This window comes from Ambystoma mexicanum, chromosome 1q (assembly GCF_040938575.1).
Source record: "Ambystoma mexicanum isolate Mex_15411 chromosome 1q, UKY_AmexF1_1, whole genome shotgun sequence".
Classification (NCBI taxonomy): Eukaryota; Metazoa; Chordata; class Amphibia; order Caudata; family Ambystomatidae; genus Ambystoma; species Ambystoma mexicanum.
The window spans coordinates 1,254,442,222-1,254,465,171 of NC_090922.1; the positions used below are offsets into that span (position 1 = coordinate 1,254,442,222).

The 22,950-nt window shown below is 54.7% G+C and overlaps 8 non-coding genes across 8 annotated transcripts; all 8 read left to right on the plus strand.

The window, feature by feature from the left end:
* Positions 1–610: 610 nt before the first annotated feature.
* LOC138564528 (5S ribosomal RNA) lies at positions 611–729 on the plus strand. Its single transcript, XR_011300474.1, has one exon. It is a non-coding gene; the product is annotated as a 5S ribosomal RNA (ribosomal RNA).
* A 2,747-nt stretch (positions 730–3,476) lies between these two features.
* LOC138564320 (5S ribosomal RNA) lies at positions 3,477–3,595 on the plus strand. Its single transcript, XR_011300272.1, has one exon. It is a non-coding gene; the product is annotated as a 5S ribosomal RNA (ribosomal RNA).
* Positions 3,596–6,345: 2,750 nt separating this feature from the next.
* LOC138564332 (5S ribosomal RNA) lies at positions 6,346–6,464 on the plus strand. Its single transcript, XR_011300283.1, has one exon. It is a non-coding gene; the product is annotated as a 5S ribosomal RNA (ribosomal RNA).
* A 2,745-nt stretch (positions 6,465–9,209) lies between these two features.
* LOC138564343 (5S ribosomal RNA) lies at positions 9,210–9,328 on the plus strand. Its single transcript, XR_011300294.1, has one exon. It is a non-coding gene; the product is annotated as a 5S ribosomal RNA (ribosomal RNA).
* Positions 9,329–12,075: 2,747 nt separating this feature from the next.
* Positions 12,076–12,194, plus strand: LOC138564354 (5S ribosomal RNA). The gene has a single exon (XR_011300305.1). It is a non-coding gene; the product is annotated as a 5S ribosomal RNA (ribosomal RNA).
* A 2,741-nt stretch (positions 12,195–14,935) lies between these two features.
* Positions 14,936–15,054, plus strand: LOC138564365 (5S ribosomal RNA). The gene has a single exon (XR_011300316.1). It is a non-coding gene; the product is annotated as a 5S ribosomal RNA (ribosomal RNA).
* Positions 15,055–17,805: 2,751 nt separating this feature from the next.
* Positions 17,806–17,924, plus strand: LOC138564378 (5S ribosomal RNA). Its single transcript, XR_011300328.1, has one exon. It is a non-coding gene; the product is annotated as a 5S ribosomal RNA (ribosomal RNA).
* Positions 17,925–20,669: 2,745 nt separating this feature from the next.
* Positions 20,670–20,788, plus strand: LOC138564389 (5S ribosomal RNA). Its single transcript, XR_011300339.1, has one exon. It is a non-coding gene; the product is annotated as a 5S ribosomal RNA (ribosomal RNA).
* The last annotated feature ends 2,162 nt before the right edge of the window (positions 20,789–22,950 follow it).

Sequence of the window (22,950 nt, forward strand, 5' to 3'; positions counted from 1 at the left end):
TGTGTTTATTTCTTTCTTTTAGAGATTTATTTTTATTTTTGTAAGGAACTGACGCTTGGTAGAGTGAGTGCTAGTGTGGCTTGAGCTGAATTTACAGGCAGTTTCTTTGCAAACAGGAATAGGCAAGCGGGTATTTCAAAAGTGGGTGCATGGAGCTGCTCGTTGCTTTTCCAAGCCGGCAGCTGTGGCTCCTGAGCTTGAGGCAAAAAAAGAGCAGCAGCACACTGCAGAGGACAGCGTTCAGCATTGCAAGAGGGGTGTGGACTTCAGAGCCGACACAGCACAAGAGGCTCGGAATCGGCTGACTCTTAGAGCAGAAACACACTGCCGAGGACAGCGTTCAGCATTGCAAGAGGGGTGTGGACGTCAGAGCCGACACAGCACAAGAGGCTCGGAATCGGCTGACTCTTAGTGCAGAAACACACTGCCGAGGACAGCGTTCAGCATTGCAAGAGGGGTGGGGACGTCAGAGCCGACACAGCACAAGAGGCTCGGAATCGGCACACTCTTAGAGCAGAAACACACTGCCGAGGACAGCGTTCAGCATTGCAAGAGGGGGGTGGATGCCGAGCTGACACAGCACAAGAGGCTCGGAATCGGCGCACTCCTCGCCTACGGCCATACCACCCTGAATGCGCCCGATCTCGTCCGATCTCGGAAGCTAAGCAGGGTCGGGCTTGGTTAGTACTTGGATGGGAGACCGCCTGGGAATACCAGGTGCTGTAGGCATTTTGCTACTCTGTCCCCGATAGGTGGCGTTCGTCTTCTCCGCCTTGAGCTATCATTTTCCTCCATTCTCCTTTTAATTTTAACAAACACAGCGCGTGAAAAAGGCAAAGGGGCAGCCAGCAGCCCTTGCTCCAATACAGACCCCCGTCAGTAGCGAACACGTTTTCGCCAAACTAACTTGGAGCAGCACACTCCAGCAGCGGGAGGCTGAATCGACGGCAGCTTGTCGGCTCGGATGGAGCAAAAAAGAGCAGCTCGTGTCCCTGCCAAAGCTCCTTCAGCGTCTTTCTGTTTTCTCTCGAGTGGGCCCTTTCCCTGCCATTGAAACGTGGACACGCAAGGCCCCCTACAGCTAGTGGAGGGAAGTGGATGGGTCTCATCTGCATATGTCGGGTCTAGAGGTAGAGTGCACCTTGGGAGACAGGGGGACACTTGGAGCGGGAACTGCTCACGGGGGGAGAGGGGCCTTCAAGAGGCAGGAAGGGAGGCCACATCATGCCTCTCGTCTCCATAGCCAGGCCTCTGGATGGGGAAGAAGTGGCGGTCACCCTAAGCTTCCTAGAAGACCCAGCTGGGCCCCATGCTACCTAATAATCTCGCCTGATCGAGCGCTGATCGAGCGCTGGTCGAGCCTTCAGCCTAGGGGCCCAGGAGCCCAGGAGCCCAGGGTCTGGCCTCGGTCCTTCCCATGTGCAGGGAGTCGGCCTTCAGCTGATGCCTGACCTGGGCAGGGCTGGGCTGGGCTGGGCTGGGCTGGGCTGGGGGCCTCAGCTGCTGTTCCTGGGCTTGCTTCTTTCCTGGACGTGTAGGCCACCCGCCGGAGAAGGTGAGGCCCTCAGCTGACATTGCCCTCCGCCTTCCCGACGCTTGGGTGAGTGCTAGTGTGGTTTGATCTGAATTTACGGGCGGCTTCTTTGCAAACGTTTGCCAAACCAACTTGGAGCACCAATGGGGTAGAGAATCAGCCTTCAGCTGATGCCTGCCTGCGCTGTGCTGGGTTGGGGGCCTCAGTTGCTGTTACTGGGCCTGCTTCTTTCCTGCACTTGTAGGCCACCAGCCGGAGAAGGTAAGGGCTGCAACCAACATCGCCCTCTGCCTTCCAAGGGGTCGAGGAGACTGGAGCAGGAAAATTGGGTGTGTGTTTATTTCTTATTTTTTAGAGGTGCTTTTTTTTCCTTTTTATAAGGAACCGACGCTTGGGTGAGTGCTAGTGTGGCTTGAGCTGAATTTACAGGCAGCTTCTTTGCAAACATTTGCCAAACCAACTTGGAGCAGCACTGGGTTAGAGAGTCAGCCTTCAGGTGTTCCCTGCATGGGCTAGGCTGGGCTGGGGGCCTCAGTTGCTGTTACTGGGCCTGCTTCTTTCCTGAACTTGTAGGCCACCAGCCGGAGAAGGTAAGGGCCTCAACCAACATCGCCCTTTGCCTTCCAAGGAGTCGAGGAGACCGGAGCAGGAAAATTGTGTGTGTGTTTATTTCTTATTTTTTAGAGGTGCTTTTTTCCCCCTTTTTATAAGGAACCGACGCTTGGGTGAGTGCTAGTGTGGTTTGATCTGAATTTACGGGCGGCTTCTTTGCAAACGTTTGCCAAACCAACTTGGAGCACCACTGGGTTAGAGAATCAGCCTTCAGCTGATGCCTGCCTGGGCTGTGCTGGGTTGGGGGCCTCAGTTGCTGTTACTGGGCCTGCTTCTTTCCTGCACTTGTAGGCCACCAGCCGGAGAAGGTAAGGGCCGCAACCAACATCGCCCTCTGCCTTCCAAGGAGTCGAGGAGACCGGAGCAGGAAAATTGTGTGTGTGTTTATTTCTTATTTTTTAGAGGTGCTTTTTTTCCTTTTTATAAGGACCCGACGCTTGGGTGAGTGCTAGTGTGGCTTGAGCTGAATTTACAGGCAGCTTCTTTGCAAACTTTTGCCAAACCAACTTGGAGCAGCACTGGGTTAGAGAGTCAGCCTTCAGGTGTTTTCTGCATGGGCTGGGCTGGGCTGGGGGCCTCGGTTGCTGTTACTGGGCCTGCTTCTTTCCTGCACTCGTAGACCACCAGCAGAGAAGGTAAGGAAGGGCCTTAACCCACGTCGACCTCTGCCTTCCAAAGAGTCGAGGAGACCCCAGCAGGAAAATTGTGTGTGTGTGTGTGTGTGTTTATTTCTTTCTTTTAGAGATTTATTTTTATTTTTGTAAGGAACTGACGCTTGGTAGAGTGAGTGCTAGTGTGGCTTGAGCTGAATTTACAGGCAGTTTCTTTGCAAACATGAATAGGCAAGCGGGTATTTCAAAAGTGGGTGCATGGAGCTGCTCGTTGCTTTTCCAAGCCGGCAGCTGTGGCTCCTGAGCTTGAGGCAAAAAAAGAGCAGCAGCACACTGCAGAGGACAGCGTTCAGCATTGCAAGAGGGGTGTGGACTTCAGAGCCGACACAGCACAAGAGGCTCGGAATCGGCTGACTCTTAGAGCAGAAACACACTGCCGAGGACAGCGTTCAGCATTGCAAGAGGGGTGTGGACGTCAGAGCCGACACAGCACAAGAGGCTCGGAATCGGCTGACTCTTAGTGCAGAAACACACTGCCGAGGACAGCGTTCAGCATTGCAAGAGGGGTGGGGACGTCAGAGCCGACACAGCACAAGAGGCTCGGAATCGGCACACTCTTAGAGCAGAAACACACTGCCGAGGACAGCGTTCAGCATTGCAAGAGGGGGGTGGATGCCGAGCTGACACAGCACAAGAGGCTCGGAATCGGCGCACTCCTCGCCTACGGCCATACCACCCTGAATGCGCCCGATCTCGTCCGATCTCGGAAGCTAAGCAGGGTCGGGCCTGGTTAGTACTTGGATGGGAGACCGCCTGGGAATACCAGGTGCTGTAGGCATTTTGCTACTCTGTCCCCGATAGGTGGCGTTCGTCTTCTCCGCCTTGAGCTATCATTTTCCTCCATTCTCCTTTTAATTTTAACAAACACAGCGCGTGAAAAAGGCAAAGGGGCAGCCAGCAGCCCTTGCTCCAATACAGACCCCCGTCAGTAGCGAACACGTTTTCGCCAAACTAACTTGGAGCAGCACACTCCAGCAGCGGGAGGCTGAATCGACGGCAGCTTGTCGGCTCGGATGGAGCAAAAAAGAGCAGCTCGTGTCCCTGCCAAAGCTCCTTCAGCGTCTTTCTGTTTTCTCTCGAGTGGGCCCTTTCCCTGCCATTGAAACGTGGACACGCAAGGCCCCCTACAGCTAGTGGAGGGAAGTGGATGGGTCTCATCTGCATATGTGGGGTCTAGAGGTAGAGTGCACCTTGGGAGACAGGGGGACACTTGGAGCGGGAACTGCTCACGGGGGGAGAGGGGCCTTCAAGAGGCAGGAAGGGAGGCCACATCATGCCTCTCGTCTCCATAGCCAGGCCTCTGGATGGGGAAGAAGTGGCGGTCACCCTAAGCTTCCTAGAAGTCCCAGCTGGGCCCCATGCTACCTAATAATCTCGCCTGATCGAGCCTGATCGAGCGCTGGTCGAGCCGAGGCGAGCCTTCAGCCTAGGGGCCCAGGAGCCCAGGAGCCCAGGGTCTGGCCTCGGTCCTTCCCATGTGCAGGGAGTCGGCCTTCAGCTGATGCCTGACCTGGGCAGGGCTGGGCTGGGCTGGGCTGGGCTGGGGGCCTCAGCTGCTGTTCCTGGGCTTGCTTCTTTCCTGGACGTGTAGGCCACCCGCCGGAGAAGGTGAGGCCCTCAGCTGACATTGCCCTCCGCCTTCCCGACGCTTGGGTGAGTGCTAGTGTGGTTTGATCTGAATTTACGGGCGGCTTCTTTGCAAACGTTTGCCAAACCAACTTGGAGCACCAATGGGGTAGAGAATCAGCCTTCAGCTGATGCCTGCCTGCGCTGTGCTGGGTTGGGGGCCTCAGTTGCTGTTACTGGGCCTGCTTCTTTCCTGCACTTGTAGGCCACCAGCCGGAGAAGGTAAGGGCTGCAACCAACATCGCCCTCTGCCTTCCAAGGGGTCGAGGAGACTGGAGCAGGAAAATTGGGTGTGTGTTTATTTCTTATTTTTTAGAGGTGCTTTTTTTTCCTTTTTATAAGGAACCGACGCTTGGGTGAGTGCTAGTGTGGCTTGAGCTGAATTTACAGGCAGCTTCTTTGCAAACATTTGCCAAACCAACTTGGAGCAGCACTGGGTTAGAGAGTCAGCCTTCAGGTGTTCCCTGCATGGGCTAGGCTGGGCTGGGGGCCTCAGTTGCTGTTACTGGGCCTGCTTCTTTCCTGAACTTGTAGGCCACCAGCCGGAGAAGGTAAGGGCCTCAACCAACATCGCCCTTTGCCTTCCAAGGAGTCGAGGAGACCGGAGCAGGAAAATTGTGTGTGTGTTTATTTCTTATTTTTTAGAGGTGCTTTTTTTCCCCCTTTTTATAAGGAACCGACGCTTGGGTGAGTGCTAGTGTGGTTTGATCTGAATTTACGGGCGGCTTCTTTGCAAACGTTTGCCAAACCAACTTGGAGCACCACTGGGTTAGAGAATCAGCCTTCAGCTGATGCCTGCCTTGGCTGTGCTGGGTTGGGGGCCTCAGTTGCTGTTACTGGGCCTGCTTCTTTCCTGCACTTGTAGGCCACCAGCAGGAGAAGGTAAGGGCCGCAACCAACATCGCCCTCTGCCTTCCAAGGAGTCGAGGAGACCGGAGCAGGAAAATTGTGTGTGTGTTTATTTCTTATTTTTTAGAGGTGCTTTTTTTCCTTTTTATAAGGACCCGACGCTTGGGTGAGTGCTAGTGTGGCTTGAGCTGAATTTACAGGCAGCTTCTTTGCAAACTTTTGCCAAACCAACTTGGAGCAGCACTGGGTTAGAGAGTCAGCCTTCAGGTGTTCCCTGCATGGGCTGGGCTGGGCTGGGGGCCTCGGTTGCTGTTACTGGGCCTGCTTCTTTCCTGCACTCGTAGACCACCAGCAGAGAAGGTAAGGAAGGGCCTTAACCCACGTCGACCTCTGCCTTCCAAAGAGTCGAGGAGACCCCAGCAGGAAAATTGTGTGTGTGTGTGTGTGTTTATTTCTTTCTTTTAGAGATTTATTTTTATTTTTGTAAGGAACTGACGCTTGGTAGAGTGAGTGCTAGTGTGGCTTGAGCTGAATTTACAGGCAGTTTCTTTGCAAACAGGAATAGGCAAGCGGGTATTTCAAAAGTGGGTGCATGGAGCTGCTCGTTGCTTTTCCAAGCCGGCAGCTGTGGCTCCTGAGCTTGAGGCAAAAAAAGAGCAGCAGCACACTGCAGAGGACAGCGTTCAGCATTGCAAGAGGGGTGTGGACTTCAGAGCCGACACAGCACAAGAGGCTCGGAATCGGCTGACTCTTAGAGCAGAAACACACTGCCGAGGACAGCGTTCAGCATTGCAAGAGGGGTGTGGACGTCAGAGCCGACACAGCACAAGAGGCTCGGAATCGGCTGACTCTTAGTGCAGAAACACACTGCCGAGGACAGCGTTCAGCATTGCAAGAGGGGTGGGGACGTCAGAGCCGACACAGCACAAGAGGCTCGGAATCGGCACACTCTTAGAGCAGAAACACACTGCCGAGGACAGCGTTCAGCATTGCAAGAGGGGGGTGGATGCCGAGCTGACACAGCACAAGAGGCTCGGAATCGGCGCACTCCTCGCCTACGGCCATACCACCCTGAATGCGCCCGATCTCGTCCGATCTCGGAAGCTAAGCAGGGTCGGGCCTGGTTAGTACTTGGATGGGAGACCGCCTGGGAATACCAGGTGCTGTAGGCATTTTGCTACTCTGTCCCCGATAGGTGGCGTTCGTCTTCTCCGCCTTGAGCTATCATTTTCCTCCATTCTCCTTTTAATTTTAACAAACACAGCGCGTGAAAAAGGCAAAGGGGCAGCCAGCAGCCCTTGCTCCAATACAGACCCCCGTCAGTAGCGAACACGTTTTCGCCAAACTAACTTGGAGCAGCACACTCCAGCAGCGGGAGGCTGAATCGACGGCAGCTTGTCGGCTCGGATGGAGCAAAAAAGAGCAGCTCGTGTCCCTGCCAAAGCTCCTTCAGCGTCTTTCTGTTTTCTCTCGAGTGGGCCCTTTCCCTGCCATTGAAACGTGGACACGCAAGGCCCCCTACAGCTAGTGGAGGGAAGTGGATGGGTCTCATCTGCATATGTCGGGTCTAGAGGTAGAGTGCACCTTGGGAGACAGGGGGACACTTGGAGCGGGAACTGCTCACGGGGGGAGAGGGGCCTTCAAGAGGCAGGAAGGGAGGCCACATCATGCCTCTCGTCTCCATAGCCAGGCCTCTGGATGGGGAAGAAGTGGCGGTCACCCTAAGCTTCCTAGAAGACCCAGCTGGGCCCCATGCTACCTAATAATCTCGCCTGATCGAGCGCTGATCGAGCGCTGGTCGAGCCTTCAGCCTAGGGGCCCAGGAGCCCAGGAGCCCAGGGTCTGGCCTCGGTCCTTCCCATGTGCAGGGAGTCGGCCTTCAGCTGATGCCTGACCTGGGCAGGGCTGGGCTGGGCTGGGCTGGGCTGGGCTGGGGGCCTCAGCTGCTGTTCCTGGGCTTGCTTCTTTCCTGGACGTGTAGGCCACCCGCCGGAGAAGGTGAGGCCCTCAGCTGACATTGCCCTCCGCCTTCCCGACGCTTGGGTGAGTGCTAGTGTGGTTTGATCTGAATTTACGGGCGGCTTCTTTGCAAACGTTTGCCAAACCAACTTGGAGCACCAATGGGGTAGAGAATCAGCCTTCAGCTGATGCCTGCCTGCGCTGTGCTGGGTTGGGGGCCTCAGTTGCTGTTACTGGGCCTGCTTCTTTCCTGCACTTGTAGGCCACCAGCCGGAGAAGGTAAGGGCTGCAACCAACATCGCCCTCTGCCTTCCAAGGGGTCGAGGAGACTGGAGCAGGAAAATTGGGTGTGTGTTTATTTCTTATTTTTTAGAGGTGCTTTTTTTTCCTTTTTATAAGGAACCGACGCTTGGGTGAGTGCTAGTGTGGCTTGAGCTGAATTTACAGGCAGCTTCTTTGCAAACATTTGCCAAACCAACTTGGAGCAGCACTGGGTTAGAGAGTCAGCCTTCAGGTGTTCCCTGCATGGGCTAGGCTGGGCTGGGGGCCTCAGTTGCTGTTACTGGGCCTGCTTCTTTCCTGAACTTGTAGGCCACCAGCCGGAGAAGGTAAGGGCCTCAACCAACATCGCCCTTTGCCTTCCAAGGAGTCGAGGAGACCGGAGCAGGAAAATTGTGTGTGTGTTTATTTCTTATTTTTTAGAGGTGCTTTTTTCCCCCTTTTTATAAGGAACCGACGCTTGGGTGAGTGCTAGTGTGGTTTGATCTGAATTTACGGGCGGCTTCTTTGCAAACGTTTGCCAAACCAACTTGGAGCACCACTGGGTTAGAGAATCAGCCTTCAGCTGATGCCTGCCTGGGCTGTGCTGGGTTGGGGGCCTCAGTTGCTGTTACTGGGCCTGCTTCTTTCCTGCACTTGTAGGCCACCAGCCGGAGAAGGTAAGGGCCGCAACCAACATCGCCCTCTGCCTTCCAAGGAGTCGAGGAGACCGGAGCAGGAAAATTGTGTGTGTGTTTATTTCTTATTTTTTAGAGGTGCTTTTTTTCCTTTTTATAAGGACCCGACGCTTGGGTGAGTGCTAGTGTGGCTTGAGCTGAATTTACAGGCAGCTTCTTTGCAAACTTTTGCCAAACCAACTTGGAGCAGCACTGGGTTAGAGAGTCAGCCTTCAGGTGTTTTCTGCATGGGCTGGGCTGGGCTGGGGGCCTCGGTTGCTGTTACTGGGCCTGCTTCTTTCCTGCACTCGTAGACCACCAGCAGAGAAGGTAAGGAAGGGCCTTAACCCACGTCGACCTCTGCCTTCCAAAGAGTCGAGGAGACCCCAGCAGGAAAATTGTGTGTGTGTGTGTGTGTTTATTTCTTTCTTTTAGAGATTTATTTTTATTTTTGTAAGGAACTGACGCTTGGTAGAGTGAGTGCTAGTGTGGCTTGAGCTGAATTTACAGGCAGTTTCTTTGCAAACAGGAATAGGCAAGCGGGTATTTCAAAAGTGGGTGCATGGAGCTGCTCGTTGCTTTTCCAAGCCGGCAGCTGTGGCTCCTGAGCTTGAGGCAAAAAAAGAGCAGCAGCACACTGCAGAGGACAGCGTTCAGCATTGCAAGAGGGGTGTGGACTTCAGAGCCGACACAGCACAAGAGGCTCGGAATCGGCTGACTCTTAGAGCAGAAACACACTGCCGAGGACAGCGTTCAGCATTGCAAGAGGGGTGTGGACGTCAGAGCCGACACAGCACAAGAGGCTCGGAATCGGCTGACTCTTAGTGCAGAAACACACTGCCGAGGACAGCGTTCAGCATTGCAAGAGGGGTGGGGACGTCAGAGCCGACACAGCACAAGAGGCTCGGAATCGGCACACTCTTAGAGCAGAAACACACTGCCGAGGACAGCGTTCAGCATTGCAAGAGGGGGGTGGATGCCGAGCTGACACAGCACAAGAGGCTCGGAATCGGCGCACTCCTCGCCTACGGCCATACCACCCTGAATGCGCCCGATCTCGTCCGATCTCGGAAGCTAAGCAGGGTCGGGCCTGGTTAGTACTTGGATGGGAGACCGCCTGGGAATACCAGGTGCTGTAGGCATTTTGCTACTCTGTCCCCGATAGGTGGCGTTCGTCTTCTCCGCCTTGAGCTATCATTTTCCTCCATTCTCCTTTTAATTTTAACAAACACAGCGCGTGAAAAAGGCAAAGGGGCAGCCAGCAGCCCTTGCTCCAATACAGACCCCCGTCAGTAGCGAACACGTTTTCGCCAAACTAACTTGGAGCAGCACACTCCAGCAGCGGGAGGCTGAATCGACGGCAGCTTGTCGGCTCGGATGGAGCAAAAAAGAGCAGCTCGTGTCCCTGCCAAAGCTCCTTCAGCGTCTTTCTGTTTTCTCTCGAGTGGGCCCTTTCCCTGCCATTGAAACGTGGACACGCAAGGCCCCCTACAGCTAGTGGAGGGAAGTGGATGGGTCTCATCTGCATATGTCGGGTCTAGAGGTAGAGTGCACCTTGGGAGACAGGGGGACACTTGGAGCGGGAACTGCTCACGGGGGGAGAGGGGCCTTCAAGAGGCAGGAAGGGAGGCCACATCATGCCTCTCGTCTCCATAGCCAGGCCTCTGGATGGGGAAGAAGTGGCGGTCACCCTAAGCTTCCTAGAAGACCCAGCTGGGCCCCATGCTACCTAATAATCTCGCCTGATCGAGCGCTGATCGAGCGCTGGTCGAGCCTTCAGCCTAGGGGCCCAGGAGCCCAGGAGCCCAGGGTCTGGCCTCGGTCCTTCCCATGTGCAGGGAGTCGGCCTTCAGCTGATGCCTGACCTGGGCAGGGCTGGGCTGGGCTGGGCTGGGCTGGGCTGGGGGCCTCAGCTGCTGTTCCTGGGCTTGCTTCTTTCCTGGACGTGTAGGCCACCCGCCGGAGAAGGTGAGGCCCTCAGCTGACATTGCCCTCCGCCTTCCCGACGCTTGGGTGAGTGCTAGTGTGGTTTGATCTGAATTTACGGGCGGCTTCTTTGCAAACGTTTGCCAAACCAACTTGGAGCACCAATGGGGTAGAGAATCAGCCTTCAGCTGATGCCTGCCTGCGCTGTGCTGGGTTGGGGGCCTCAGTTGCTGTTACTGGGCCTGCTTCTTTCCTGCACTTGTAGGCCACCAGCCGGAGAAGGTAAGGGCTGCAACCAACATCGCCCTCTGCCTTCCAAGGGGTCGAGGAGACTGGAGCAGGAAAATTGGGTGTGTGTTTATTTCTTATTTTTTAGAGGTGCTTTTTTTTCCTTTTTATAAGGAACCGACGCTTGGGTGAGTGCTAGTGTGGCTTGAGCTGAATTTACAGGCAGCTTCTTTGCAAACATTTGCCAAACCAACTTGGAGCAGCACTGGGTTAGAGAGTCAGCCTTCAGGTGTTCCCTGCATGGGCTAGGCTGGGCTGGGGGCCTCAGTTGCTGTTACTGGGCCTGCTTCTTTCCTGAACTTGTAGGCCACCAGCCGGAGAAGGTAAGGGCCTCAACCAACATCGCCCTTTGCCTTCCAAGGAGTCGAGGAGACCGGAGCAGGAAAATTGTGTGTGTGTTTATTTCTTATTTTTTAGAGGTGCTTTTTTCCCCCTTTTTATAAGGAACCGACGCTTGGGTGAGTGCTAGTGTGGTTTGATCTGAATTTACGGGCGGCTTCTTTGCAAACGTTTGCCAAACCAACTTGGAGCACCACTGGGTTAGAGAATCAGCCTTCAGCTGATGCCTGCCTGGGCTGTGCTGGGTTGGGGGCCTCAGTTGCTGTTACTGGGCCTGCTTCTTTCCTGCACTTGTAGGCCACCAGCCGGAGAAGGTAAGGGCCGCAACCAACATCGCCCTCTGCCTTCCAAGGAGTCGAGGAGACCGGAGCAGGAAAATTGTGTGTGTGTTTATTTCTTATTTTTTAGAGGTGCTTTTTTTCCTTTTTATAAGGACCCGACGCTTGGGTGAGTGCTAGTGTGGCTTGAGCTGAATTTACAGGCAGCTTCTTTGCAAACTTTTGCCAAACCAACTTGGAGCAGCACTGGGTTAGAGAGTCAGCCTTCAGGTGTTTTCTGCATGGGCTGGGCTGGGCTGGGGGCCTCGGTTGCTGTTACTGGGCCTGCTTCTTTCCTGCACTCGTAGACCACCAGCAGAGAAGGTAAGGAAGGGCCTTAACCCACGTCGACCTCTGCCTTCCAAAGAGTCGAGGAGACCCCAGCAGGAAAATTGTGTGTGTGTGTGTGTGTGTTTATTTCTTTCTTTTAGAGATTTATTTTTATTTTTGTAAGGAACTGACGCTTGGTAGAGTGAGTGCTAGTGTGGCTTGAGCTGAATTTACAGGCAGTTTCTTTGCAAACATGAATAGGCAAGCGGGTATTTCAAAAGTGGGTGCATGGAGCTGCTCGTTGCTTTTCCAAGCCGGCAGCTGTGGCTCCTGAGCTTGAGGCAAAAAAAGAGCAGCAGCACACTGCAGAGGACAGCGTTCAGCATTGCAAGAGGGGTGTGGACTTCAGAGCCGACACAGCACAAGAGGCTCGGAATCGGCTGACTCTTAGAGCAGAAACACACTGCCGAGGACAGCGTTCAGCATTGCAAGAGGGGTGTGGACGTCAGAGCCGACACAGCACAAGAGGCTCGGAATCGGCTGACTCTTAGTGCAGAAACACACTGCCGAGGACAGCGTTCAGCATTGCAAGAGGGGTGGGGACGTCAGAGCCGACACAGCACAAGAGGCTCGGAATCGGCACACTCTTAGAGCAGAAACACACTGCCGAGGACAGCGTTCAGCATTGCAAGAGGGGGGTGGATGCCGAGCTGACACAGCACAAGAGGCTCGGAATCGGCGCACTCCTCGCCTACGGCCATACCACCCTGAATGCGCCCGATCTCGTCCGATCTCGGAAGCTAAGCAGGGTCGGGCCTGGTTAGTACTTGGATGGGAGACCGCCTGGGAATACCAGGTGCTGTAGGCATTTTGCTACTCTGTCCCCGATAGGTGGCGTTCGTCTTCTCCGCCTTGAGCTATCATTTTCCTCCATTCTCCTTTTAATTTTAACAAACACAGCGCGTGAAAAAGGCAAAGGGGCAGCCAGCAGCCCTTGCTCCAATACAGACCCCCGTCAGTAGCGAACACGTTTTCGCCAAACTAACTTGGAGCAGCACACTCCAGCAGCGGGAGGCTGAATCGACGGCAGCTTGTCGGCTCGGATGGAGCAAAAAAGAGCAGCTCGTGTCCCTGCCAAAGCTCCTTCAGCGTCTTTCTGTTTTCTCTCGAGTGGGCCCTTTCCCTGCCATTGAAACGTGGACACGCAAGGCCCCCTACAGCTAGTGGAGGGAAGTGGATGGGTCTCATCTGCATATGTGGGGTCTAGAGGTAGAGTGCACCTTGGGAGACAGGGGGACACTTGGAGCGGGAACTGCTCACGGGGGGAGAGGGGCCTTCAAGAGGCAGGAAGGGAGGCCACATCATGCCTCTCGTCTCCATAGCCAGGCCTCTGGATGGGGAAGAAGTGGCGGTCACCCTAAGCTTCCTAGAAGTCCCAGCTGGGCCCCATGCTACCTAATAATCTCGCCTGATCGAGCGCTGATCGAGCGCTGGTCGAGCCTTCAGCCTAGGGGCCCAGGAGCCCAGGAGCCCAGGGTCTGGCCTCGGTCCTTCCCATGTGCAGGGAGTCGGCCTTCAGCTGATGCCTGACCTGGGCAGGGCTGGGCTGGGCTGGGCTGGGCTGGGGGCCTCAGCTGCTGTTCCTGGGCTTGCTTCTTTCCTGGACGTGTAGGCCACCCGCCGGAGAAGGTGAGGCCCTCAGCTGACATTGCCCTCCGCCTTCCCGACGCTTGGGTGAGTGCTAGTGTGGTTTGATCTGAATTTACGGGCGGCTTCTTTGCAAACGTTTGCCAAACCAACTTGGAGCACCAATGGGGTAGAGAATCAGCCTTCAGCTGATGCCTGCCTGCGCTGTGCTGGGTTGGGGGCCTCAGTTGCTGTTACTGGGCCTGCTTCTTTCCTGCACTTGTAGGCCACCAGCCGGAGAAGGTAAGGGCTGCAACCAACATCGCCCTCTGCCTTCCAAGGGGTCGAGGAGACTGGAGCAGGAAAATTGGGTGTGTGTTTATTTCTTATTTTTTAGAGGTGCTTTTTTTTCCTTTTTATAAGGAACCGACGCTTGGGTGAGTGCTAGTGTGGCTTGAGCTGAATTTACAGGCAGCTTCTTTGCAAACATTTGCCAAACCAACTTGGAGCAGCACTGGGTTAGAGAGTCAGCCTTCAGGTGTTCCCTGCATGGGCTAGGCTGGGCTGGGGGCCTCAGTTGCTGTTACTGGGCCTGCTTCTTTCCTGAACTTGTAGGCCACCAGCCGGAGAAGGTAAGGGCCTCAACCAACATCGCCCTTTGCCTTCCAAGGAGTCGAGGAGACCGGAGCAGGAAAATTGTGTGTGTGTTTATTTCTTATTTTTTAGAGGTGCTTTTTTTCCCCCTTTTTATAAGGAACCGACGCTTGGGTGAGTGCTAGTGTGGTTTGATCTGAATTTACGGGCGGCTTCTTTGCAAACGTTTGCCAAACCAACTTGGAGCACCACTGGGTTAGAGAATCAGCCTTCAGCTGATGCCTGCCTTGGCTGTGCTGGGTTGGGGGCCTCAGTTGCTGTTACTGGGCCTGCTTCTTTCCTGCACTTGTAGGCCACCAGCCGGAGAAGGTAAGGGCCGCAACCAACATCGCCCTCTGCCTTCCAAGGAGTCGAGGAGACCGGAGCAGGAAAATTGTGTGTGTGTTTATTTCTTATTTTTTAGAGGTGCTTTTTTTCCTTTTTATAAGGACCCGACGCTTGGGTGAGTGCTAGTGTGGCTTGAGCTGAATTTACAGGCAGCTTCTTTGCAAACTTTTGCCAAACCAACTTGGAGCAGCACTGGGTTAGAGAGTCAGCCTTCAGGTGTTCCCTGCATGGGCTGGGCTGGGCTGGGGGCCTCGGTTGCTGTTACTGGGCCTGCTTCTTTCCTGCACTCGTAGACCACCAGCAGAGAAGGTAAGGAAGGGCCTTAACCCACGTCGACCTCTGCCTTCCAAAGAGTCGAGGAGACCCCAGCAGGAAAATTGTGTGTGTGTGTGTGTGTTTATTTCTTTCTTTTAGAGATTTATTTTTATTTTTGTAAGGAACTGACGCTTGGTAGAGTGAGTGCTAGTGTGGCTTGAGCTGAATTTACAGGCAGTTTCTTTGCAAACAGGAATAGGCAAGCGGGTATTTCAAAAGTGGGTGCATGGAGCTGCTCGTTGCTTTTCCAAGCCGGCAGCTGTGGCTCCTGAGCTTGAGGCAAAAAAAGAGCAGCAGCACACTGCAGAGGACAGCGTTCAGCATTGCAAGAGGGGTGTGGACTTCAGAGCCGACACAGCACAAGAGGCTCGGAATCGGCTGACTCTTAGAGCAGAAACACACTGCCGAGGACAGCGTTCAGCATTGCAAGAGGGGTGTGGACGTCAGAGCCGACACAGCACAAGAGGCTCGGAATCGGCTGACTCTTAGTGCAGAAACACACTGCCGAGGACAGCGTTCAGCATTGCAAGAGGGGTGGGGACGTCAGAGCCGACACAGCACAAGAGGCTCGGAATCGGCACACTCTTAGAGCAGAAACACACTGCCGAGGACAGCGTTCAGCATTGCAAGAGGGGGGTGGATGCCGAGCTGACACAGCACAAGAGGCTCGGAATCGGCGCACTCCTCGCCTACGGCCATACCACCCTGAATGCGCCCGATCTCGTCCGATCTCGGAAGCTAAGCAGGGTCGGGCCTGGTTAGTACTTGGATGGGAGACCGCCTGGGAATACCAGGTGCTGTAGGCATTTTGCTACTCTGTCCCCGATAGGTGGCGTTCGTCTTCTCCGCCTTGAGCTATCATTTTCCTCCATTCTCCTTTTAATTTTAACAAACACAGCGCGTGAAAAAGGCAAAGGGGCAGCCAGCAGCCCTTGCTCCAATACAGACCCCCGTCAGTAGCGAACACGTTTTCGCCAAACTAACTTGGAGCAGCACACTCCAGCAGCGGGAGGCTGAATCGACGGCAGCTTGTCGGCTCGGATGGAGCAAAAAAGAGCAGCTCGTGTCCCTGCCAAAGCTCCTTCAGCGTCTTTCTGTTTTCTCTCGAGTGGGCCCTTTCCCTGCCATTGAAACGTGGACACGCAAGGCCCCCTACAGCTAGTGGAGGGAAGTGGATGGGTCTCATCTGCATATGTGGGGTCTAGAGGTAGAGTGCACCTTGGGAGACAGGGGGACACTTGGAGCGGGAACTGCTCACGGGGGGAGAGGGGCCTTCAAGAGGCAGGAAGGGAGGCCACATCATGCCTCTCGTCTCCATAGCCAGGCCTCTGGATGGGGAAGAAGTGGCGGTCACCCTAAGCTTCCTAGAAGACCCAGCTGGGCCCCATGCTACCTAATAATCTCGCCTGATCGAGCGCTGATCGAGCGCTGGTCGAGCCTTCAGCCTAGGGGCCCAGGAGCCCAGGAGCCCAGGGTCTGGCCTCGGTCCTTCCCATGTGCAGGGAGTCGGCCTTCAGCTGATGCCTGACCTGGGCAGGGCTGGGCTGGGCTGGGCTGGGCTGGGCTGGGCTGGGGGCCTCAGCTGCTGTTCCTGGGCTTGCTTCTTTCCTGGACGTGTAGGCCACCCGCCGGAGAAGGTGAGGCCCTCAGCTGACATTGCCCTCCGCCTTCCCGACGCTTGGGTGAGTGCTAGTGTGGTTTGATCTGAATTTACGGGCGGCTTCTTTGCAAACGTTTGCCAAACCAACTTGGAGCACCAATGGGGTAGAGAATCAGCCTTCAGCTGATGCCTGCCTGCGCTGTGCTGGGTTGGGGGCCTCAGTTGCTGTTACTGGGCCTGCTTCTTTCCTGCACTTGTAGGCCACCAGCCGGAGAAGGTAAGGGCTGCAACCAACATCGCCCTCTGCCTTCCAAGGGGTCGAGGAGACTGGAGCAGGAAAATTGGGTGTGTGTTTATTTCTTATTTTTTAGAGGTGCTTTTTTTTCCTTTTTATAAGGAACCGACGCTTGGGTGAGTGCTAGTGTGGCTTGAGCTGAATTTACAGGCAGCTTCTTTGCAAACATTTGCCAAACCAACTTGGAGCAGCACTGGGTTAGAGAGTCAGCCTTCAGGTGTTCCCTGCATGGGCTAGGCTGGGCTGGGGGCCTCAGTTGCTGTTACTGGGCCTGCTTCTTTCCTGAACTTGTAGGCCACCAGCCGGAGAAGGTAAGGGCCTCAACCAACATCGCCCTTTGCCTTCCAAGGAGTCGAGGAGACCGGAGCAGGAAAATTGTGTGTGTGTTTATTTCTTATTTTTTAGAGGTGCTTTTTTTCCCCCTTTTTATAAGGAACCGACGCTTGGGTGAGTGCTAGTGTGGTTTGATCTGAATTTACGGGCGGCTTCTTTGCAAACGTTTGCCAAACCAACTTGGAGCACCACTGGGTTAGAGAATCAGCCTTCAGCTGATGCCTGCCTTGGCTGTGCTGGGTTGGGGGCCTCAGTTGCTGTTACTGGGCCTGCTTCTTTCCTGCACTTGTAGGCCACCAGCAGGAGAAGGTAAGGGCCGCAACCAACATCGCCCTCTGCCTTCCAAGGAGTCGAGGAGACCGGAGCAGGAAAATTGTGTGTGTGTTTATTTCTTATTTTTTAGAGGTGCTTTTTTTCCTTTTTATAAGGACCCGACGCTTGGGTGAGTGCTAGTGTGGCTTGAGCTGAATTTACAGGCAGCTTCTTTGCAAACTTTTGCCAAACCAACTTGGAGCAGCACTGGGTTAGAGAGTCAGCCTTCAGGTGTTCCCTGCATGGGCTGGGCTGGGCTGGGGGCCTCGGTTGCTGTTACTGGGCCTGCTTCTTTCCTGCACTCGTAGACCACCAGCAGAGAAGGTAAGGAAGGGCCTTAACCCACGTCGACCTCTGCCTTCCAAAGAGTCGAGGAGACCCCAGCAGGAAAATTGTGTGTGTGTGTGTGTGTTTATTTCTTTCTTTTAGAGATTTATTTTTATTTTTGTAAGGAACTGACGCTTGGTAGAGTGAGTGCTAGTGTGGCTTGAGCTGAATTTACAGGCAGTTTCTTTGCAAACAGGAATAGGCAAGCGGGTATTTCAAAAGTGGGTGCATGGAGCTGCTCGTTGCTTTTCCAAGCCGGCAGCTGTGGCTCCTGAGCTTGAGGCAAAAAAAGAGCAGCAGCACACTGCAGAGGACAGCGTTCAGCATTGCAAGAGGGGTGTGGACTTCAGAGCCGACACAGCACAAGAGGCTCGGAATCGGCTGACTCTTAGAGCAGAAACACACTGCCGAGGACAGCGTTCAGCATTGCAAGAGGGGTGTGGACGTCAGAGCCGACACAGCACAAGAGGCTCGGAATCGGCTGACTCTTAGTGCAGAAACACACTGCCGAGGACAGCGTTCAGCATTGCAAGAGGGGTGGGGACGTCAGAGCCGACACAGCACAAGAGGCTCGGAATCGGCACACTCTTAGAGCAGAAACACACTGCCGAGGACAGCGTTCAGCATTGCAAGAGGGGGGTGGATGCCGAGCTGACACAGCACAAGAGGCTCGGAATCGGCGCACTCCTCGCCTACGGCCATACCACCCTGAATGCGCCCGATCTCGTCCGATCTCGGAAGCTAAGCAGGGTCGGGCCTGGTTAGTACTTGGATGGGAGACCGCCTGGGAATACCAGGTGCTGTAGGCATTTTGCTACTCTGTCCCCGATAGGTGGCGTTCGTCTTCTCCGCCTTGAGCTATCATTTTCCTCCATTCTCCTTTTAATTTTAACAAACACAGCGCGTGAAAAAGGCAAAGGGGCAGCCAGCAGCCCTTGCTCCAATACAGACCCCCGTCAGTAGCGAACACGTTTTCGCCAAACTAACTTGGAGCAGCACACTCCAGCAGCGGGAGGCTGAATCGACGGCAGCTTGTCGGCTCGGATGGAGCAAAAAAGAGCAGCTCGTGTCCCTGCCAAAGCTCCTTCAGCGTCTTTCTGTTTTCTCTCGAGTGGGCCCTTTCCCTGCCATTGAAACGTGGACACGCAAGGCCCCCTACAGCTAGTGGAGGGAAGTGGATGGGTCTCATCTGCATATGTCGGGTCTAGAGGTAGAGTGCACCTTGGGAGACAGGGGGACACTTGGAGCGGGAACTGCTCACGGGGGGAGAGGGGCCTTCAAGAGGCAGGAAGGGAGGCCACATCATGCCTCTCGTCTCCATAGCCAGGCCTCTGGATGGGGAAGAAGTGGCGGTCACCCTAAGCTTCCTAGAAGACCCAGCTGGGCCCCATGCTACCTAATAATCTCGCCTGATCGAGCGCTGATCGAGCGCTGGTCGAGCCTTCAGCCTAGGGGCCCAGGAGCCCAGGAGCCCAGGGTCTGGCCTCGGTCCTTCCCATGTGCAGGGAGTCGGCCTTCAGCTGATGCCTGACCTGGGCAGGGCTGGGCTGGGCTGGGCTGGGCTGGGCTGGGGGCCTCAGCTGCTGTTCCTGGGCTTGCTTCTTTCCTGGACGTGTAGGCCACCCGCCGGAGAAGGTGAGGCCCTCAGCTGACATTGCCCTCCGCCTTCCCGACGCTTGGGTGAGTGCTAGTGTGGTTTGATCTGAATTTACGGGCGGCTTCTTTGCAAACGTTTGCCAAACCAACTTGGAGCACCAATGGGGTAGAGAATCAGCCTTCAGCTGATGCCTGCCTGCGCTGTGCTGGGTTGGGGGCCTCAGTTGCTGTTACTGGGCCTGCTTCTTTCCTGCACTTGTAGGCCACCAGCCGGAGAAGGTAAGGGCTGCAACCAACATCGCCCTCTGCCTTCCAAGGGGTCGAGGAGACTGGAGCAGGAAAATTGGGTGTGTGTTTATTTCTTATTTTTTAGAGGTGCTTTTTTTTCCTTTTTATAAGGAACCGACGCTTGGGTGAGTGCTAGTGTGGCTTGAGCTGAATTTACAGGCAGCTTCTTTGCAAACATTTGCCAAACCAACTTGGAGCAGCACTGGGTTAGAGAGTCAGCCTTCAGGTGTTCCCTGCATGGGCTAGGCTGGGCTGGGGGCCTCAGTTGCTGTTACTGGGCCTGCTTCTTTCCTGAACTTGTAGGCCACCAGCCGGAGAAGGTAAGGGCCTCAACCAACATCGCCCTTTGCCTTCCAAGGAGTCGAGGAGACCGGAGCAGGAAAATTGTGTGTGTGTTTATTTCTTATTTTTTAGAGGTGCTTTTTTCCCCCTTTTTATAAGGAACCGACGCTTGGGTGAGTGCTAGTGTGGTTTGATCTGAATTTACGGGCGGCTTCTTTGCAAACGTTTGCCAAACCAACTTGGAGCACCACTGGGTTAGAGAATCAGCCTTCAGCTGATGCCTGCCTGGGCTGTGCTGGGTTGGGGGCCTCAGTTGCTGTTACTGGGCCTGCTTCTTTCCTGCACTTGTAGGCCACCAGCCGGAGAAGGTAAGGGCCGCAACCAACATCGCCCTCTGCCTTCCAAGGAGTCGAGGAGACCGGAGCAGGAAAATTGTGTGTGTGTTTATTTCTTATTTTTTAGAGGTGCTTTTTTTCCTTTTTATAAGGACCCGACGCTTGGGTGAGTGCTAGTGTGGCTTGAGCTGAATTTACAGGCAGCTTCTTTGCAAACTTTTGCCAAACCAACTTGGAGCAGCACTGGGTTAGAGAGTCAGCCTTCAGGTGTTTTCTGCATGGGCTGGGCTGGGCTGGGGGCCTCGGTTGCTGTTACTGGGCCTGCTTCTTTCCTGCACTCGTAGACCACCAGCAGAGAAGGTAAGGAAGGGCCTTAACCCACGTCGACCTCTGCCTTCCAAAGAGTCGAGGAGACCCCAGCAGGAAAATTGTGTGTGTGTGTGTGTGTTTATTTCTTTCTTTTAGAGATTTATTTTTATTTTTGTAAGGAACTGACGCTTGGTAGAGTGAGTGCTAGTGTGGCTTGAGCTGAATTTACAGGCAGTTTCTTTGCAAACAGGAATAGGCAAGCGGGTATTTCAAAAGTGGGTGCATGGAGCTGCTCGTTGCTTTTCCAAGCCGGCAGCTGTGGCTCCTGAGCTTGAGGCAAAAAAAGAGCAGCAGCACACTGCAGAGGACAGCGTTCAGCATTGCAAGAGGGGTGTGGACTTCAGAGCCGACACAGCACAAGAGGCTCGGAATCGGCTGACTCTTAGAGCAGAAACACACTGCCGAGGACAGCGTTCAGCATTGCAAGAGGGGTGTGGACGTCAGAGCCGACACAGCACAAGAGGCTCGGAATCGGCTGACTCTTAGTGCAGAAACACACTGCCGAGGACAGCGTTCAGCATTGCAAGAGGGGTGGGGACGTCAGAGCCGACACAGCACAAGAGGCTCGGAATCGGCACACTCTTAGAGCAGAAACACACTGCCGAGGACAGCGTTCAGCATTGCAAGAGGGGGGTGGATGCCGAGCTGACACAGCACAAGAGGCTCGGAATCGGCGCACTCCTCGCCTACGGCCATACCACCCTGAATGCGCCCGATCTCGTCCGATCTCGGAAGCTAAGCAGGGTCGGGCCTGGTTAGTACTTGGATGGGAGACCGCCTGGGAATACCAGGTGCTGTAGGCATTTTGCTACTCTGTCCCCGATAGGTGGCGTTCGTCTTCTCCGCCTTGAGCTATCATTTTCCTCCATTCTCCTTTTAATTTTAACAAACACAGCGCGTGAAAAAGGCAAAGGGGCAGCCAGCAGCCCTTGCTCCAATACAGACCCCCGTCAGTAGCGAACACGTTTTCGCCAAACTAACTTGGAGCAGCACACTCCAGCAGCGGGAGGCTGAATCGACGGCAGCTTGTCGGCTCGGATGGAGCAAAAAAGAGCAGCTCGTGTCCCTGCCAAAGCTCCTTCAGCGTCTTTCTGTTTTCTCTCGAGTGGGCCCTTTCCCTGCCATTGAAACGTGGACACGCAAGGCCCCCTACAGCTAGTGGAGGGAAGTGGATGGGTCTCATCTGCATATGTCGGGTCTAGAGGTAGAGTGCACCTTGGGAGACAGGGGGACACTTGGAGCGGGAACTGCTCACGGGGGGAGAGGGGCCTTCAAGAGGCAGGAAGGGAGGCCACATCATGCCTCTCGTCTCCATAGCCAGGCCTCTGGATGGGGAAGAAGTGGCGGTCACCCTAAGCTTCCTAGAAGACCCAGCTGGGCCCCATGCTACCTAATAATCTCGCCTGATCGAGCGCTGATCGAGCGCTGGTCGAGCCTTCAGCCTAGGGGCCCAGGAGCCCAGGAGCCCAGGGTCTGGCCTCGGTCCTTCCCATGTGCAGGGAGTCGGCCTTCAGCTGATGCCTGACCTGGGCAGGGCTGGGCTGGGCTGGGCTGGGCTGGGCTGGGGGCCTCAGCTGCTGTTCCTGGGCTTGCTTCTTTCCTGGACGTGTAGGCCACCCGCCGGAGAAGGTGAGGCCCTCAGCTGACATTGCCCTCCGCCTTCCCGACGCTTGGGTGAGTGCTAGTGTGGTTTGATCTGAATTTACGGGCGGCTTCTTTGCAAACGTTTGCCAAACCAACTTGGAGCACCAATGGGGTAGAGAATCAGCCTTCAGCTGATGCCTGCCTGCGCTGTGCTGGGTTGGGGGCCTCAGTTGCTGTTACTGGGCCTGCTTCTTTCCTGCACTTGTAGGCCACCAGCCGGAGAAGGTAAGGGCTGCAACCAACATCGCCCTCTGCCTTCCAAGGGGTCGAGGAGACTGGAGCAGGAAAATTGGGTGTGTGTTTATTTCTTATTTTTTAGAGGTGCTTTTTTTTCCTTTTTATAAGGAACCGACGCTTGGGTGAGTGCTAGTGTGGCTTGAGCTGAATTTACAGGCAGCTTCTTTGCAAACATTTGCCAAACCAACTTGGAGCAGCACTGGGTTAGAGAGTCAGCCTTCAGGTGTTCCCTGCATGGGCTAGGCTGGGCTGGGGGCCTCAGTTGCTGTTACTGGGCCTGCTTCTTTCCTGAACTTGTAGGCCACCAGCCGGAGAAGGTAAGGGCCTCAACCAACATCGCCCTTTGCCTTCCAAGGAGTCGAGGAGACCGGAGCAGGAAAATTGTGTGTGTGTTTATTTCTTATTTTTTAGAGGTGCTTTTTTCCCCCTTTTTATAAGGAACCGACGCTTGGGTGAGTGCTAGTGTGGTTTGATCTGAATTTACGGGCGGCTTCTTTGCAAACGTTTGCCAAACCAACTTGGAGCACCACTGGGTTAGAGAATCAGCCTTCAGCTGATGCCTGCCTGGGCTGTGCTGGGTTGGGGGCCTCAGTTGCTGTTACTGGGCCTGCTTCTTTCCTGCACTTGTAGGCCACCAGCCGGAGAAGGTAAGGGCCGCAACCAACATCGCCCTCTGCCTTCCAAGGAGTCGAGGAGACCGGAGCAGGAAAATTGTGTGTGTGTTTATTTCTTATTTTTTAGAGGTGCTTTTTTTCCTTTTTATAAGGACCCGACGCTTGGGTGAGTGCTAGTGTGGCTTGAGCTGAATTTACAGGCAGCTTCTTTGCAAACTTTTGCCAAACCAACTTGGAGCAGCACTGGGTTAGAGAGTCAGCCTTCAGGTGTTTTCTGCATGGGCTGGGCTGGGCTGGGGGCCTCGGTTGCTGTTACTGGGCCTGCTTCTTTCCTGCACTCGTAGACCACCAGCAGAGAAGGTAAGGAAGGGCCTTAACCCACGTCGACCTCTGCCTTCCAAAGAGTCGAGGAGACCCCAGCAGGAAAATTGTGTGTGTGTGTGTGTGTGTTTATTTCTTTCTTTTAGAGA